We start from the raw sequence: 17,403 nt of genomic DNA, 5'->3' as shown, positions 1-17,403 counted from the left end.
ATTACAATGACACACCCATAAAAATAATTGGCAACAGGTGGCAGAAGAACCAACTCTTGACACACTCCTACTGTCACTGGCTCTCTACTGCATCATCGGATCCGCTATGTTAAACATGTCAAACCTGCTTCCTGGGGTGGCACTTGGCCTTGGTGATGACGCAGGTGGAAGTAGCAGTGTAATTTTGGTCAAGTGGTTGCAGTTTTCCCCAACGTCTATTCAACTCACTAGAGGCCGTAAGTGGAACTTACATGGTGAATTGGGCATGTGCTGGCCCTATCTATGGGCATGCATGTTACCCACAGCAACTCACTAGGGATGTGCTACTACTGCAGCTATTCGGCAGTTCCAAAGCCAGACAAGGCCACTGTGAGCATCCACTCTGACCATCTACGAGTGACACATGAATGGCCATGAATTTATTTTGCAATATTTGTCCAGCTCCCCAAGGACTAAACTGAGCTCCACCAAGGATTCTCATACCATTTTCTCTTTGAGCAGCTTGCCCTTAAAGCCCATTGTTTCAGCTCATGGCTTACTGCTGCCCACCAAACCAACTCTTACTGGATACACGTACTGTCCTGGAGTGTTTGTATGGGGAAGCAGTGTTTCCTAGTAGTTAGAGCAGTAGGGGGCCTGGGGAGGTCAGGGTGCTGTGTTCTACTTTCCACTAGTTGTATGACTTTGAACAAGTCACTTTAGCATGTACCTCAGTTTTCCCATCTGTAAAATGGGACTAGATATTAACTTGCCTCAAGGGTGTGTTGTGAGGCTTAGTTAATTTATGTGTAAAGTGCCCTGAACTTCTCCAGTGTGATGTGCTAGTTGTCCTGTTCTCTAGCAAAAATCTGGTACAGCTGTTCTATGGTACGTCAACAGCAATCGCCTACCAGAGATAGGTTCTGGCTCAGAAGAGCTGTGTGAGACTCCCAGCAACTCACTGCCTTCTTGGCATCTTTAACAAACTGAGCAGTAGACTCAGGCCTCAGAACAAGCCCGACTTTTGGCTTAGAAAAGATCCCTCTTCCAGTAAAGCCACCCTGTTTTCCAGTGCTGCCCCACTGTAACTAACCAGTTTGAAAGCAAGAATGGGCATATGCGAAAGAACAGGTACTAATGGGCTCTTTAATATAGCAGAGAAAGGCAGAACAAGAACCAAAGGCTGGAAACCAAAGCCAGACAAATACAAATTAGAAATAAGGCCCAACCTTTTACCCAGGAAGTTTATTAACCTTTGTAACAAACTACCAAGGGAAGGGGTGGATTCCCCATCTTGATGTCTTCAGATCAGGACTGGATGCCTTTCTGCAAGCTGCGCCTTAGTCACACGCAAGTTCCTGGGCCCAGTACTGGGCTACCTGGATGAAATTCTGTGAGCAAAGTGAAAGAGGACAGAGAACATTTTTAGTGGGTGAGCAGAAATATTTTTTCCATGTGAGTCTGTGGGATACTGCTTGATAGCTTCACTGTCACCTGTAGTGAACAACTTGCTGCCGTCTTCCTGAAAATGATAAACTCCTCTCTAAAGCATCCTGCAATGTACTTCTGAGTCTTTGCAGCAAGAAACATCACCCCCCAGGGCAGATTCACATTTTCAAATTCTTTCTGTCGCTCTGAAGCCATAAATACTCAGGGAAACTCCCAGAAGTCTGGAGTCCTAGTTACAGAGAGTTCAAAAGCCACACACAAGTGAATTCACCCAGACAAATTATAATCAGATGGGCATAGACTGTGCTAAAGGAGCCGGCAATAGGAAGTAAAAGATTTTAAAATAATCAGAACCACATTGATCTCAAAATGGTTATACTATAACTCAGGGGTAGGCAAGCTATGGCACGGGTGCCGAAGGCAGCACACGAGGTGATTTTCAGTGGCACTCACACTGCCCAGGTCCTGGCCACCAGTCTGGGGGGCTCTGCATTTTAGTTTATTTTTAAAAGAAGCTTCTTAAACATTTTAAAAACCTTATTTACTTTACATACAACAATAGTTTAGTTATATATTATAGACCTTATAGAAAGAGACCTTCTAAAAACGTTAAAATGTATTACTGGCACGCGAAACCTTAAATTAGAGTGAATAAATGAAGACTCGGCCCACCACTTCTGAAAGGTTGCTGACCCCTGCTCTAACTCCTATTTGCAAGTGGAATAAATTCGCTTATTTCAGTCTCCCTGTGCAATGCATTGTGGGCTTGCACCAGCAAGTGTGCAAGAGCAAGCAAAACCCAACCAAAATCAATCAGTAACATCCATGCACACGTGCGATGGGCCAGAGCTCAATTTCAATGGGAGTTGAAGGTGTTTGGCAGCTTGGAAAAATCAAGACAATTATTTAGGTGTCTCCATGTGGCTTTAAGGGCTGGATTTCAGAAGAACTCTGGGCCGGCCTAGCTTTCCTCCCATGGACATCAGTGGGCATTTGACCGTTGACTTCAATGGGAGAAGAGTGAGGCCGACGCTGAGCACTTCTGAAATCCCACCCTCAGTGCTTCAGCCTTCTAAGGTTGCAAGCCCTGGCCATAGTCAATCCAACTCTGCTCAAGGGATCCAGGTCCTGCCTGTATATCAGCTAGCACCCACTTTGTGGGAGGTGGGGTTGAGTCCGGGTTTGGCCTGATGCTGTGTATTGCTTTTTGTTTTCCTCCTTTGATTTACCCCCTATTTTCCCCAAGCCTCCAGCACCTCTCCTTCCAGAGAATCCACCTTCCCACAACCAAAACAAAAACACACCAGGGCTACTTAGCTATCAGCAAGTGGGCTACTCAATCTTCTTAAATTCCAAAGCAGGCTACAAAAATACCTGCCCTGTCATTGGGAAACCTGAGAAAACAGAGTTCTCGCAAAGGTCATGGATTTGGTACCAGCTTTTAATACTCAGAAAGGACTGCCTGGGGGTTGTACTAAATAGTGCCTCATCAGTATTCAGCACCGCTGCTTCAGCATGACGAAAGAGAAATAGAAGGAGAGCAGTTAATTTTTTTTCCTCTCTCTCTCTCTAACGGATCTCCTTCCCAGCTCACCCTAGGTCAGACAACTGGCAGGTGGTGTGTTCTGCAGATGGAGCAGTGCTGTCACACACACAGCTGTACGTACAATGCTGACCGCTGTAAAGAGAAGTTCAGGCTACTCTTTTGCTATATGCGTCCTTGAATCTCTGGGAAAAAAAAGTATCCAACCCCGTTTATCTTGCCTAGTAGAAGAGCTTGCTTCTGGCCTGGATAACCACAGCTTGCCTTGCCATTAGCTGACAAACGCTGCTCTTTTTTAGGTCGCGAAGAGGAAAATATTTCTCAGTGCTGTTGTACAATTGTGCTATTCTTGAAATCTAGGGTGTCCTCATTCTCTCTGAGAATGTCTGTCACCTATTAGAGCCGTTTGACTAACGTACCAGGGGATAATTCAGTAAGTAACTGAGAGCAATTTCATAGATCTTGAAGGACAATTTGTCCTCTTTGGTCCCATTTGATTCACTACCACTCCTTAAACACCTGAAATAAAGTGCCTAAGGGCCAGATCCTCCAAGGTGCTTAGGGGCCTGACTTCCATTCAAGTCAATGAGAGTTAAGCACCTAAAGACTTTGGAGAATCCAGACCAGTGGCTCTCAAACTTATTTCATTCCCCACCCCCCTTGTGTCTGTAGTCATCAGTAGCACTTTTCACCGTGGCCTTAGCGCCCGATTGCCATCCTTACTTCTGCGCTGCTGCTTCCACCCCGAGGCTGAGGAATTGGGGGTGGGGGGGAGAGAGCTTGAGCCTGGGCTGCCTTCCAGTGAGGGATGGGGGCAGAGGGGAAGGAGGGCCTCCGAAAGGCTGGTGGGGCTCCAGCCGTCCTCTTTATCCCCGCCACTCAGGTGTGCACGGCCCTTGTGCACGAGCCCCAGCCCAGCCACCCCAGGCTGGCAGCCAGAGCTCTTCCAAAGAAAATAAATCAATCGAGCACACAGCTTGTGCCTCCCTTGACACGTTCCCGCACCTCCCTTGGGAGGCCTGCCCTTTAGTTTGAGACCCGCTGATCTACACCTTAATGACTTAGGACCCAAAGTCCCATTTTCAAAGCACCTAAATCCTTTAGCAGCCTAAGCCCTAATGACTTTAAAAATGGGATTTAGGTATGTTTGAAAACCTTATCCACTGATAACATTCTCTCAGTACCACTAGTTTCCAGAGGTTTTTAATCAATAAAGAATTTGTAGGGCACTTCTCTAATCTAGCCACCAAAGTAGCAACTCAGTCCTGTGATATCAGTAATGGTTACCAAGGGCTTGGCTCTCTGTTCCATGTTTTCCCTTCTTTCCTTGGAAGTTGTCCCGGAGCATGCTGTCCTCTGCTATTGCCAAAACCTGAACAAATTCAGTAAGCCGGAGGTTTTGACTCTTTTCCAAGGGTCACAGGATGATTGTCTTGCAAACGTTTGGTTTCAGGATGTGTCTAACCATGCTGAGACAATGGAGTGGACTGTAACGGTGTTCTGGTTCCTGCTGTTGGAAAGCTCTTCTTGCCACTTACCCATTGAGTTTTGTGGCCTTGGCTTTAAAGAAATGGAGATGCCCTCAAACTCTAGTGTGGTTATAGCGATAGGTTGACGTTTCTTGCATCATCATGAGCTCAGCTGGCCAGGTGCCTTACAAATTCCTTTCTTTGTCTGTCTTAAGTAAGTCTCTAGTCACTTCCTTTAGCTTGTCTATTTGAATCTCTTGGCAGGTTTAGTAGTAAAGATTTACTAATCCTTGACTTCAATAGGAGGTAAGCACCCAACCTGGTTAGGTGATCTGAAAATCCCACTAGACAGCTAGCTGAACATGTAGGCACTGCAATACCTTTGAAAATCTAATCCAATGTCTTTGAAGAAAGAGCTTTAGTCTTTCACAGAATGATTTTCTACCTCTGCACTGTGGAAGAAAATAATTCTCTTCTCCTTAACCCAGACAGTTATTCCCAGATGCTCACATATTTGTTCAGCACCTGGCCATCCTATGATTAGTGTTTAATGCAAGGAAACTGGTCTAGATTGCCTGAATTCTCTCAGGCACAAGAGGAAGCCATAAACTTTAACTTGCTTGACTCAACCATCCCTTTCACTGAAACCTACCCCTGGGTTGAGGCATTCTTCATTGTGTCTTCATCCTTCACGGCGAGCAGCAAACACAGCTGGTAAAGAGATAAGCCTCAAGCTCCCACCATTCCATCTTCCTTAGGAGAAGGCTGACTTCTGTGCACTTCCATCATGGTTCAAACTGCGAGAATTTACTGTGTGCCCGCCACATTCTCTTTCTCAATAGCATATTTTTTACAAAGCTCAAAGCACTTCTGACCTTTGCGTCTACAGACAGAGTAATTGAGATGCAGCTAAAAATGGTGTAGTATGATGAGTGGAACTGGAGCAAGAGGTGAGATTTCAGGAGGGACCTACTTCAGTATCGCACCAACGGGTGCAGGAATGGAGGCCGTTGAGTCTAGACTGCTGACACTCAAACTCTAGAGCACTCATCATGTAATACTGGCCACTCGGCAGACTTTACATAAAGATCTTTCCCACAACTTTGCCTGCCTGTTGCAGTGCTTCCTGCTAATGAAATGGTGGCAGAGTACCCGCTTCCCTACTTTAAACAAAACCATGTAATCAATTGCTAAAGAATTCCCAGGAATGTTTTTAAGTTGTGGGGGCAAATGTTTCAAGAATATCTGCTGTACTTTTTTTTTTAAGTGTGCAGATACAGTCAGTTTCATAAGCAAGATCTGACTAAATGGAACTGATAAGCAAACAAAGTCAAATGTAACAAGTCAATTCAATCTAAATAAACCCAGAAGAATGTGCATTGTATCACAGTACATATACATCATTCATAAAATAAAAAATGCATTAAGCCTTGAATGTGATCTTGAATTACAATCTTCCTCTTTGAAAAAATCACTGATACCTTAGAAATAAGGCTAGGTCCTTTATGGTCCAGTCATCACGACAGGTGACAGGGAATCAGACTCCTAGGTCCTAATCTAGTCACAGTGTAAATTCCTTGGGGGCAGGGACTGTGTTTCATATAGAGCTGAGTGCACCGTTGGTTCTTAAGAATCAAACATAATTACTATTTAGCATTCCAGTTCGGCCACTGACTGGCAGAATGACACAAATTTCTGTGCCTCAGTTTCCCCATATATAGCTGTTCTATCCTAAGGGGGTGTAATGAAGCTTAATTATTGTTTGTAAGAGATGATTAGAGCTTCTTGGGTGATAGGTGCTATAAAAGTATTTTTAAGGCCTTAATTTCCTCTTGACAATCATCCTCCACCCCCTTTACACTCACTTTAAGGCTGACTGGTCTATTTTTTCCTTACTGTAACTGAAGGAGCCTCTAGGTCTACTTACAGTCATATGGCTAAAGCCAGGATATTTCAGCCTTGTTACATGGCCTGGTGTTTTTATTCAGGAGTTTCCCGCCTCTGGAGCACTGTTATTGCTTGCACGTGTTCTGTTTAGTATTCACATACCTGCCTGGTGTCTTGTACAGGGATACCCTCGTTCGCATAAAAGCCGAAAGTTCAGTCTAACAGCTCTCTTGAGGATGCCGGGAATCCTGCAGAGGCAGAATAAAGAGTGCATTTTGCTCTGTAATGGTAGAGGGACCAAGAGACGGCTAACTCTTCAGCACAGGGTCTGACCGCATCTGTGTTCTGTACAGCGCCAAGCACAGTGTCATCACAGAATCAATAATCAATAAAGCCACACTGCTAAAGCCTTCGCTTGCTGTATACGGGGCCTGATCTTTAGCCTGCAGTGTCTCTCGCTCCTGGTGAGCCCCCCCGAGTGGGAACAGTGGTTCTATCACACGAGCATAGCGGTTGTACTGGGGCTTGGAGCGGGGGTGTCCAGAACATGCTGGACTCCAGCACTCTTCACTGGTCAAACAGCCTCGCTAGGAGGTGATTACAGGTAGCAATCAGAGACACCCTGGGCTACCTTTGCTGCCAGGTCCTACACCAAGCAGAGCCTGGCCAGATTTAAAGGTCTTGCCCATATTTGAAAAGCGCTTGACCAAGAATGACTTGCCCCGTCACATGGCAGTGCAGAGCTCAGTACCAGTCATTAATTTAACCCCAATGGGTCATGTGGGGTTAAAACACAAAAAGGGAGAGGTGAGAAGGCAAAGTCACTTCACAGGAAAGCTAGTAGTGACTGTATCGTACAGCATGTTGTGACTGGTCAGGAACAAGACAATGTTTTCTAGCTGTTCCTCACTGGGAAATGCCTTTGTTGACTCCACGTTGACGATGTGATTAGTCCCTACAGCCATAGCTTGGTGCAGTCTCACAATACTTCAGACCTTCCCGCTGAATAAGTCTCTTCAATATCCTCCCTTGGGAGGGGGTGTGGCTTTGAATGGCCTCAAACCATTTCTTCACTGCGGCAGACGGCAGCCATGTCAGACTACCTGGGTTCGCCTAGCCTGGGCGTGAGTAGCCACACGCAAATGACTGCATCCTCATTGGTGCCACACTCCCCTGTGCCCGCCGCTAGGACTTCTGGGATCACACCCCAGAGGTCTTTGCACTGCAGTAAGCTCAGCTGCTCTCCGAGTCTTTCCCAGGGAATTGTGGGAGCCTGGCTGCATCTTTCTGGGCACACGGCAGGAATTGTGGGACAGTATTGGAGGCCTATCTGCACTGGAGTGATTTAGCCTGCAGCTGCACAGCTAAGTGGGTGGGTTAACAGCCCTAATGAAAGCCCCATGCAGGGTTTAGCCTATACCCTGGGGGCAGCCAGCTAGCCTGGGCTGAAAGGGGTTAGGGCCAACACCAGAGTACGAACCTGGGTTAATTCTGCAGTGAAAACAGATCCCATCATTGAAAGCACCATGAAAGCACATAATTAAAGTCAGTGCCTGTTATTTAAACCAGGCTTTTAAAACAGGTTAGTTAACATATTAGCTAGTCCGTGTTAACATCGCAGCTTAAATCCTGTGTGTGAGAGGGAGAGAGCGAGAGCTGAGAGGAAGCGAATGTGTGTCTGTCTGTGGCCATATGGGTATGACACAGAGGCTCCCTTATAAAGGGTCTCCTGTTCTTTGCCAACAACTTTCATCTCAGACCTGACAACTCTTACACATCTTGCAACATATTTATCCAGGAAGGGTAACATTTAAGGTATCTACAGAAAGCTTTTAACTTACTGGGACTCATCATCATTGCAAGGTACATGTACAGGTGATATTTAAGGAAAAATATTGGACCTATGGTTTATGGTCTTGATGTGAAAGTCACCAGGGAATAATATGTCTCGGTGATGGCCCAGTCACATGCGAGGGAGTTGTCACCCTCCCTAGTTAGCGCGTGATGCAATGCAAGGCTCACTGGTCTAGACTGCTTCACTATGGGGAGGGGGGGGAGGCCCTCTGAAATCTTTGACTGGGGCGACATCTTGGGGAGCAGGGATGTTCTCACCAAAACCTGGATCTTGGTTCCTGGGAAGCCAGCTACCTCTGCAACAGGCTGAACTTTGGAGGGAAATCCTGCTTTGTTAGATAGGAAAGGTAACGCTTAATCAGAGTAGGCTCAGATCCGCGTTTCATGGTTTTGTTTTGTATTGCAACCATTTGTTTCCACCCCTCCCTCTTGTTTCTAATAGAATCTCTATCCTTTCTCAAATAAACCTTCTTTGGTTTCATTACAAGTGCTGTGTGTATAACTGGAGTGAGGTTTAAGGTGAAACTGATAAACTGGGGTACTCAGCTTTTTGGGGGGCAAAGGATCTGGGATTTCTGTGAGTAAGCAGAGTCAGGGGCAGGCTATCACAGAATGATTCAAAGGGATTGGGGAGCTGGGGGATACCTATTGTTAACCTGCAAGGTGAACATGGGGCTAGCAAAACCCAGAGGAGAGGGCTTGAATGCTGAAAGGCTGATGATATTAGGGAGATGACACCCCCCATTACCACAGGCAGGACTCCCTCAAGCTAGATGAAGGGAGTACCCCAAGAACCATCACAATGGGTATGGCACTTCCTCAGAGCCTCATAAAAATGGATTTTATTTGTTGTAGCTGTTTGTTGTCAGCCCGGTGCATCACTTCACTCCATCGAAAGGATCAGCTGGCTCCAGCTACACCCACATCACACCGAACTGCGTGTTGAAAAACAGTTGCAAGCGCTGAGATCACGTGCATTCAAGCTCCATTCAGTTCTTTATGTATACGCTTCACCGAGACCTTCAGAATCCTAAAGAACTCAGTTCAACTGTATAAAGGATCTTTTTTTCTGCAAGTTGACGCCTTTAGTCTCTAGTTTTTAGCTCACAAATATTCGTTTATGAGCAGCTGACACTGGATTGGGCAAACTGTTTTATTTGGTGCTTGGTTTAATTAGCTTTCTTTTGTTTTGTTCCTCATTCTTGCAGCTCATCACTGTAGAACCTCATACTTACGAACACCTCAGGAATAGAGGTTGTTTGTAATTCTGAACAAAGCGTTATGGCTGTTCTTTCAAATGTTTACAACTGAACATTGACTTAATACAGCTTTGAAACTTTACTATGCAGAAGAAAAATGCTGCTTTTAACCATCTTAATTTAAATGAAAACAGCATAGAACAGTTTCTTTATCTTGACAAATCTTTTTTTTTTTAATTTCCCTTTTTTTTTTTAGTAGTTTATTTTTAACACAGTGCTGTACTGTATTGGCTTTTTTGGGGGGTCTCTGCTGTTGCCTGATTGCATCCTTCCGGTTCCAGATGAGGTGTGTGGTTGACTGGTCAGTTCGTAACTCTGGTGTTAGGAACTCTGAGGTTCTGCTGTATTTACATTTTCGGTACCCAAGTAACTCAACACACACAAAAAAACCAAAAAAATGAAGCCTGGAACATCTACCAAACATCTGGGAATATGATTACTATTTATCATCTGCAATGCACAAGAGTTCCACAAAGTGCTGCATAGCAACTAACAGACCTCATTAGTTTGTTTACAAGAATATTAAAATACTGCCCCATTAACGTTTAGTGTCTTGTTAATTTCTAACAGGAAACTACCATGGTAAATAAAGGCTGACCCTTGTTCTCATTTAATTCAGTCACAAAACTCACGTTGATATCAGGGGGAGCAAGAACTGATGCACATTTTCAGAAATACTTACGTTTGGTGACTTTAGCTTCAACTTCTTATGAAAACATGAGTCATCTGAAGACAGGTGAATGGATTTTTGCCATCTCTTTTTCATAGAATTGTTTTTCTTTTATGAATTTAAACACCAAGTAGCATTTTTCTTCAAGCAAAGCCATCTTGAGTAGCATGTGTCAACACACTGGGAGAGAGCAGCCAATCCAAGCACTCCAAAATTTGGGTGGAGGATTCCAAGTGAAATCCCCTTGATCTGATTCCATCCATGCAGTTTCAATTTCATTCTGGCTCAGCGCCAAAATCTGAAAGGGTAACATTTCTGGTTCTAGTTCGGAGGCAGAAGCCTTCTGAGATTTTAGGCCAAGATGGTAAATACACCTGGTCAAATTACTGCCATCAAATCATGCATGTCATGATTTGTGTGGATTTAGCGAGGTTTCCCCTCTCTCCCCCATTATTTATCCAACTTATGCAGCTGGTGAGTGTTTTATATATTCAAGTGGTTAAACAAAATTTACAACCTTTTTTTAAAAAAAATTTTTTTTGAAAATGTTGAGTGAAATACTTGCAAATTATGTTTCATTATTCACCCAGATCTAATGGTCAAAAGTTAGCAAGAACTGCTGATACCACAAGACGCCCATCATTTGGAGCCAAAGTCTTGCAAGATTTCATTGCCATCAGCTTGGAACCTGAACTCCAACTTTGATTCTCCCAAACACTAGGCCTACTTGACATCTCTGAGAGCTTTTTCCATATACAGATGTTAAATTACAATGTTGAGCTATGAGAAGAGCTGGGTGAAACATGGTCATTTCAGTTTGAAAGAGCCTGTGTGAACATTTTCTTCAGTTTTGGTTCACCTGGTGTTTGCTTGGCATTCAAGGTTCCTACAACCTACAACCAAACCAGCCCAGAGCTCAGTCAAAACCTGAGTTTCATCCTCTTCTGAATCAAAATCTTCAGCGGGCCCAACTCTGCTTTAAGCTATGCTTCCATCTCTGCAAACTTTTCAGTTAACCTGGACTATTTTGGGGACTGTAGTGTAACCTAGGAAATCTCCTCCGACATGCCATTCCAGGCCCAGTCCTGTGTGCTGGGAGGAAAGGAGAACCACTCTTCCCTAAACACCAGAATGTCTCATTGATAGCTAGTCCCAGGGAGGAGGAGGTGCAGAGCAGCATTGCCTCATGGGAAAGTTCTGGGAGGAACGGTGCCTTCAGAGGACATCCCCGGTGTGCCAGCAGGGAGCGTGGACATGCTCTTACATCCCTCTGGATATTGCATTGTGCTACCCTCTTGGGATCTGACCAGCTCTCTACATTGTTCCTTGCCCTCGGTGGGGTGGGTTGTGCCACTGGGGGTACAAGGCGGAAGCAGTCCTGGTGCTCCCCCCGGGACACAGATACTGCAAATGTAACTGTTCTTGTCCTCAGGAGTATAAGTGGGGAAGAAAGGCAGGCTGCTTATACTTACACACATGAACAGGCTAGGCACACTCTAGCTTTTCAAAAGTGCCTGCTGCCAGCCAGCACTGCTGTCCGCCAGAGAGGCAGTCAGCACTCCCCTTTGTTGCTGGTAGGGAGGAGAGAAGAACAGTGGTAACTCAGACATGTAAGTAAAGAGGCTTCCTAAGAGGTAAAATGATATTCACATGTATGTCCTCAGAGTCCAAACTGGACTAACGTTCCCTCAAGCCCTGCAAGAAGAGGACCTTGCACTTGGATAGCTGCAAGACAGTAAAATTTCACACACGTGACCCAGATATGGCCCAACAGCAGCCAAGTTAATATTGTGAAAAAGTGTGTTGGGAAAAAAAAATCAAACACTTTTGCATTTCCACAAAGCTAGTGTGGTCAAAAACCAACATGATCTGGCCCCCTATGGCTTATTTTTCTGACTGCTACCACTGAATATTTTGTGCTCAGACCAGTGATTTCATTTTTCTTGATCTGAAGTCAAATGTATCATTCCCCAGTGGCTGACAGATTCCTTTGTTCCTTCTGAAATACTGAGTGCAAGGCCCTGAGCACAAGTGACAGACCAATAAGAAGCACACTTGGCTGCGGAGCGAGGCACTGATGGGTTGTGGTTCAATGCACATTGCTTGAGCACCTCTGGAAATACTGTCTAGCCGGAGTATTTTAGAACTCAGTGGCGTTGTTCAGCTGCTTCGTATAAAACCTACATTTTTCTTAAAGTTATTTTCCCAGTAGTTTGTTTCACAATTAGAATTATTTGGGTAACTTTGCCTCCTTGAGTGTATTACTATGCCTGACTTGACATTGTCCCAGACCTGAAGCAGAGCTCTGTGGAGCTCAAAAGCTTGTCTCTTTCACAAGCAGAAGTTGGTCCAATAAAAGATATGACCTCACCCACCTTATCTCTCTAAGGGCTGGTCTACACTGGGGTGGGGGTGGAGGGAGAAATCGAGCTAAGATACGCAACTTGCGTAGCTGAAGGCGAAGTATCTTAGTTCGACTTATCTGGCCGTCCTCACGGCAGCAAGTTGACCGCCGTTGACTCCGCTTACTCCTCCTGCCGAGGTGGAGTATGGGTGTCGATTTGGGGATCGATTTATCATGTCTAGACGAGATGCAATAAATCGATCCCTGATAGATCGATTCCTACCCGCTGATCCGGCAGGTAGTGTAGACGTGGCCTAACTGTTCCCTTTGTGAGAGGTAAGGGTTTTGCTTGGAGCAAAGAATTCACTGGATATTTATGAATGTAGTGATTTATTGCAAAAGGTACGACAGGAGATGAATTTTGATATACAGCATGTCAGGGGCTAGCAAACAAGGGGAAGCATTCAGCATCACTTACCATGTTGGCTTAATTACAGAATCACAGGTGACTAACCTGATGGGAGTCATAACAACAAACTACTTGTACGGGGAGCTTGCTTTCAGGTTAGTAAAGGCGACACTGTCCAGTTAACATTGTTTGATATATTCTTTCTTTCTTTCTTTCTTTCAAGCTAATGAATACAAAGAAATAAAAGAAAAAGAAAAGCACGTTTTAAAATGTCCTAATTATATTGTAATGAGGACTGCACCATCATTATACCTAGTGGGCAGGGCACTGGACTGAGACTCAGCAGACCAGTCTCCAAATCCTGCCTCTGCCACTGGCCTTCTGGTGACCCTGGGCAAATCACTTCTCTACTCTGTGCCTCAGTTTCCTCGTGTGTAAAATGAAAATAATGATCCTAACCCTTTCTCGCTTTTGTAAAATGCTTTGAGGTGTAAGCCTGAAAAGGGCTATCTAGAAGCTAGGTATTATCATTATCATTACAACAGCTCCAGAACATGGGCCAGATCCCCAGTTGGTGTCAGCTAGTATAGCTCCACTGAAGTCAATGAAACTACACCAGTTCACAGCAGCTGAGGATCTGGCCCCATAAGTCTAAACCAAACTTCCTCCCACATCTTGCATGGTCTGCAGGTCCTTCTCGCTCAGGAAAAACTCACCAGAGGGCAGCGGTGCATGATTTTGTGTGTTGTACGGAACACATTTCCGTGGACACGATGGATAAGAAATGCGGTTGTTGAACCTCTGTATAATCATACCACGCTTTCAACATTGTGCAAAAGACATAAGCATCCAACATGCAGGCACAATAACCCCTTTTCAAAGTCAAATAACTGCCACTATGAACAATGAGTCAAACACAATGGGGGCCAATTCCTGAGATCTCTGCTCAGGTTTCATTCAGTCCTCAGGCAAACTGCATGTCTGGCAGGACTTGGCCATAAGGTGCATGATACGTGGGGAAAAACTACATCGCTGAACTCACCAACTTCTGCCTCCCATTTCTGGACGAGTCAATATTGTAAAACAACTCAAGAGAATTAATTCTTTCAAAAACATGACATGCTAAATCCCAACGCGATGAAAATGGCTGCCAGCTCATCATGAAAAAGGCAACATACCACTCGCCATATGGACACTGGTGAACACTGTTAGATTAAACCACATGAGTTTCAAGAAACTAAGAGGAAGAATGAAATTAACTAAAGAACAGGCAAAGACAATAGAGAGCTAAGTAGGAGCCTATGCCAAGGCTCTGAAGCAGCGAGTGAAACCCAGAGAGATGAAACACAGAAGGTTCTTGTAAGCACCAAATTGCTAAACCAAGGAAAACTTTCCAATTGTAAAGACCTCTGTCTGGAAATTTGCCAGACCCAGGGAGAATACCATGCTGTGGTCACTGTGTGTATGAAATCTCTTCAGGACTGAGGTTTTGTTCATGGTAAAATTAAAGGGTCTGTTGCCCATAGAAACAATTTTTCTTCTGTGTGACCTGGATCCATCTTTATGAAAGATTACACAACCAGAACAACCCTGGTGTGACACGAGCTGGTTAAAAGTGGAGCGCGCTCATTAGCAATCCCAAATCTGATTGTGTGGCTTATATCAAGCAATCCTTGTCATCAGCAGGATTTCCATTTAATAATACTAGTAATTCAAACGCCCTGTTGAATAACTTGCAAAGCATCTAGAACTCTCCGTGAGGAGATTCGTCACTCTGCTATTGCCAGAGAAGCCAAAAAGTTTGCTAAAGAAATGCCTTGGTAATTGATTTTCCAGCTGAAGAAGTAGTTAAAGACTGAATTCCTTCAGCAGAATGTACATGCTTCAGCATAGGCTTCTGTTATGCATTCAACCAAGAACAGTGGAGATTTGAAAGTATTTGAAGTTGCAGGCATTATTTTTTTTAAAAAAAGCAAAAGTAAATATGCTGCCTATTTGGATTAAGGTTTATTTCTTTAACCAGTATTGCACACTGGTGCAGAGATTGCAGGCCTGGGGATGCTCTAATTTATCCCCAACTTACCCATGGCTCCAATGGGCCATTCCATCAGACACAGATTGCCCGGGCATAGGAATGTCCCAGCCATAAGTATGGCCACACTGGGTCAGACCAAAGACCCATCTAGCCCAGTAGCCTGTCTTCCAGCAGTGGCCAATGCCAGGTGCTTCAGAGGGAATGAAAAGAACAGGTAATCATCAAGTGATCAGTGGTCCCTCTCCCCTGGCCACCATGCTGGATGCCAGAAACAGGTGGTGATGTAGGACGCGGGAAAATCCTCAGGGGGCCTGATACAGCATCTCCAGTGGGGACTGGCCTTGAGTCAATGAAGAACAGAGCATCTTTTCTTTACCTTGGCTGCCAGAGGACCTGAATGGCACTATTGTCGCTCTCTTTTCCCTACTGCTTTTTACTTTCGGCATGTGTAATGTATATGAAAAGGGAGAACAAAATGAAAATGGGTTTCAAACGGGAAGCTAGCTCCAGCCCTAAATATGGAGGAATTCGCACCCCCTCATTTATTCCAAGAGGGGGGAATAATTAAGACACACAAATGAACACACACACTAGTGTTCGTTCATAACAAGCCACATCTTAAGTGAAGAATTGTCAAGAAAATAATATTTTTAAATGAGAGACTATATCCATTAATCCCCAGGTGGACGTCACAGTAATACCTAGACCGATGTAAAGTAAGACACCACAACATGGTTTGGTTATTAGCCCTAGAAAAAGCAAAGTCTCTAGTACTGTATGACATCGCCTCTGCTTTTGCAATCATGTTCTTCCTCTTCAAGTATCTCCTCAATCTCCATTTTGTTAACCTAAAGTGAAAAGCTCAGGATCTAATTCCATACCTGATATGCTTTCTTCAAATAGCCCCAATAACCACACTGGCTCCATTGCCATACTATGTTGCTTATTCTCTCATGAATAGACTCTACTGCTCTCACAGGGTCTTCAGCACCACTTCTTCAGTTAAGGCACAAGAAAAGCCAATTTTCGGCATGCAGCAGTGTATGGCCAGGAAGGTTACATCCAAAGCCTCTCCACCTACCTGCAGAGCACAGGCAGGAAATGACATACTACACGTGATGCACAGCAGGTGGGTCAGGAGTTTCAGGCCTCTTCCCCAAGCCCAACACATGGTCCAGAAAGCTAGATCTTATTTACCAAGGGTTGTGGTGGATTCGCCATCAATGACTGCTCTTGAATCAAGATTTTATTTTTTTTAATTTGTGTGTCAGTGGTGGAGAGAGGGTATGATATGCTCTAGTTCAAAGGGAATTATTTTGGGCCAGTTCTTTGGCCTATGTTACATAGAAAGCCAGACTAGATGACCACAATGGTCCCTTCTGGCCTTGGAGTCTATGAAACAATGGGGTCCCATTTTGCCCTGGTATTTATGTCTGTTGATCGGTTAGTTTTCAATTTGTGCATAAGAGCACCAATCATAGAATATTGGGGTTGGAAGGGACCTCAGGAGGTCATCTAGTCCAACTCCCTACTCAAAGCAGGACCTATCCCAGACAGATTTTTGCCCCAGATCCCTAAATGGCCCCCTCAAGGATTGAAATCGCAACCCTGGGTTTAGCAGGCCAATGCTCAAACCACTGAGCTATCCCTCCCTGGCACAAGCAATGCTGAAGTCAGTATGTGGGTGCTGAGTAGTGTAGCTAGCTTGTGATAGACATAAGGTCAGACTAGCAGTAGTCCCTTCTGGCCCTAAATTCAAGTTTTGAGAGGGCAAAAACTTAAGCAGAAACTTTGATGCACAACTTCAGGTGTGCAAATATAAAGGCTACTTTTGAAAATCTGGCCAAGCTTATGCATCCGTTAAGAAAATAGTTCTAAAGTAAGGACAGGAGGTGGGTGGACAGCAGGAAGTCAGCTCATGTTCAGCAGCCTGGGATGGCAATGACAAACTACAGCTTGCAAAAAGGGGGAAAAAGAAACCTCTACTGTTTCTTTGAGTCTTTTTTCCCTTGGCCTAAATTGCCAAGGTCACCCACCTAACCTTTTAAAGAGTGGGGTTTAATGAAATGGTGAGAGGTGAAATGCTGACACATTTCTAGTTAGTTTTAGACTTAAGCAACCTTAATTTCCTTTTTTTTCCACTACATTTTTCTCTTCCAACCTGTGGATTTCTTAGAGCAGTTAGCCACTCCCCCCCCCCCCCCCCCGCAACCTCACTCTTTCAGGCAAGATGAACAAAGAGTGCTTAAACTTCTTGAAGAAATTCAAAGAGGACAAAAGCTCCTGTGGGATTTTCACCTACTTCTGTCCATATTTTCAGTTCCATAATTAGAGCTCTTGTCATTTCATTTGAATCTCTGTCCCATCTCTCTGCAGCTCACCTGGCCCCATTTCCATATGCAGTAACACTGTTTCCATTACAGTCCTCTAAAGAGAAGAGTGTTCTTGACCTTCAGTCAAATGACTGAAATCTGGGAAGAGTAAATTTCAGAGTAGCAGCCGTGT

The 17,403-nt window shown here is 44.6% G+C and overlaps 1 long non-coding RNA gene across 1 annotated transcript in view; it reads right to left on the bottom strand.

The window, feature by feature from the left end:
- Nucleotides 1-1,150: 1,150 nt before the first annotated feature.
- LOC123374587 overlaps nt 1,151-17,403 on the bottom strand; it is a 55,857-nt gene continuing 39,604 nt past the window's right edge. Inside the window, exons 3-4 of the long non-coding RNA XR_006581134.1 lie at nt 6,490-6,575; nt 1,151-1,370 (exon numbers count right to left, since the gene is read on the bottom strand). This is a non-coding gene — a long non-coding RNA (uncharacterized LOC123374587). The remainder of the gene's footprint in view (nt 1,371-6,489; nt 6,576-17,403) is intronic.

The sequence above is a fragment of the Mauremys mutica genome, chromosome 7 (genome assembly GCF_020497125.1).
Source record: "Mauremys mutica isolate MM-2020 ecotype Southern chromosome 7, ASM2049712v1, whole genome shotgun sequence".
Lineage (NCBI taxonomy): Eukaryota > Metazoa > Chordata > Testudines > Geoemydidae > Mauremys > Mauremys mutica.
The sequence above is the reverse complement of the archived record's forward strand: the minus strand, read 5'-3'. Positions and strand labels throughout refer to the sequence as shown.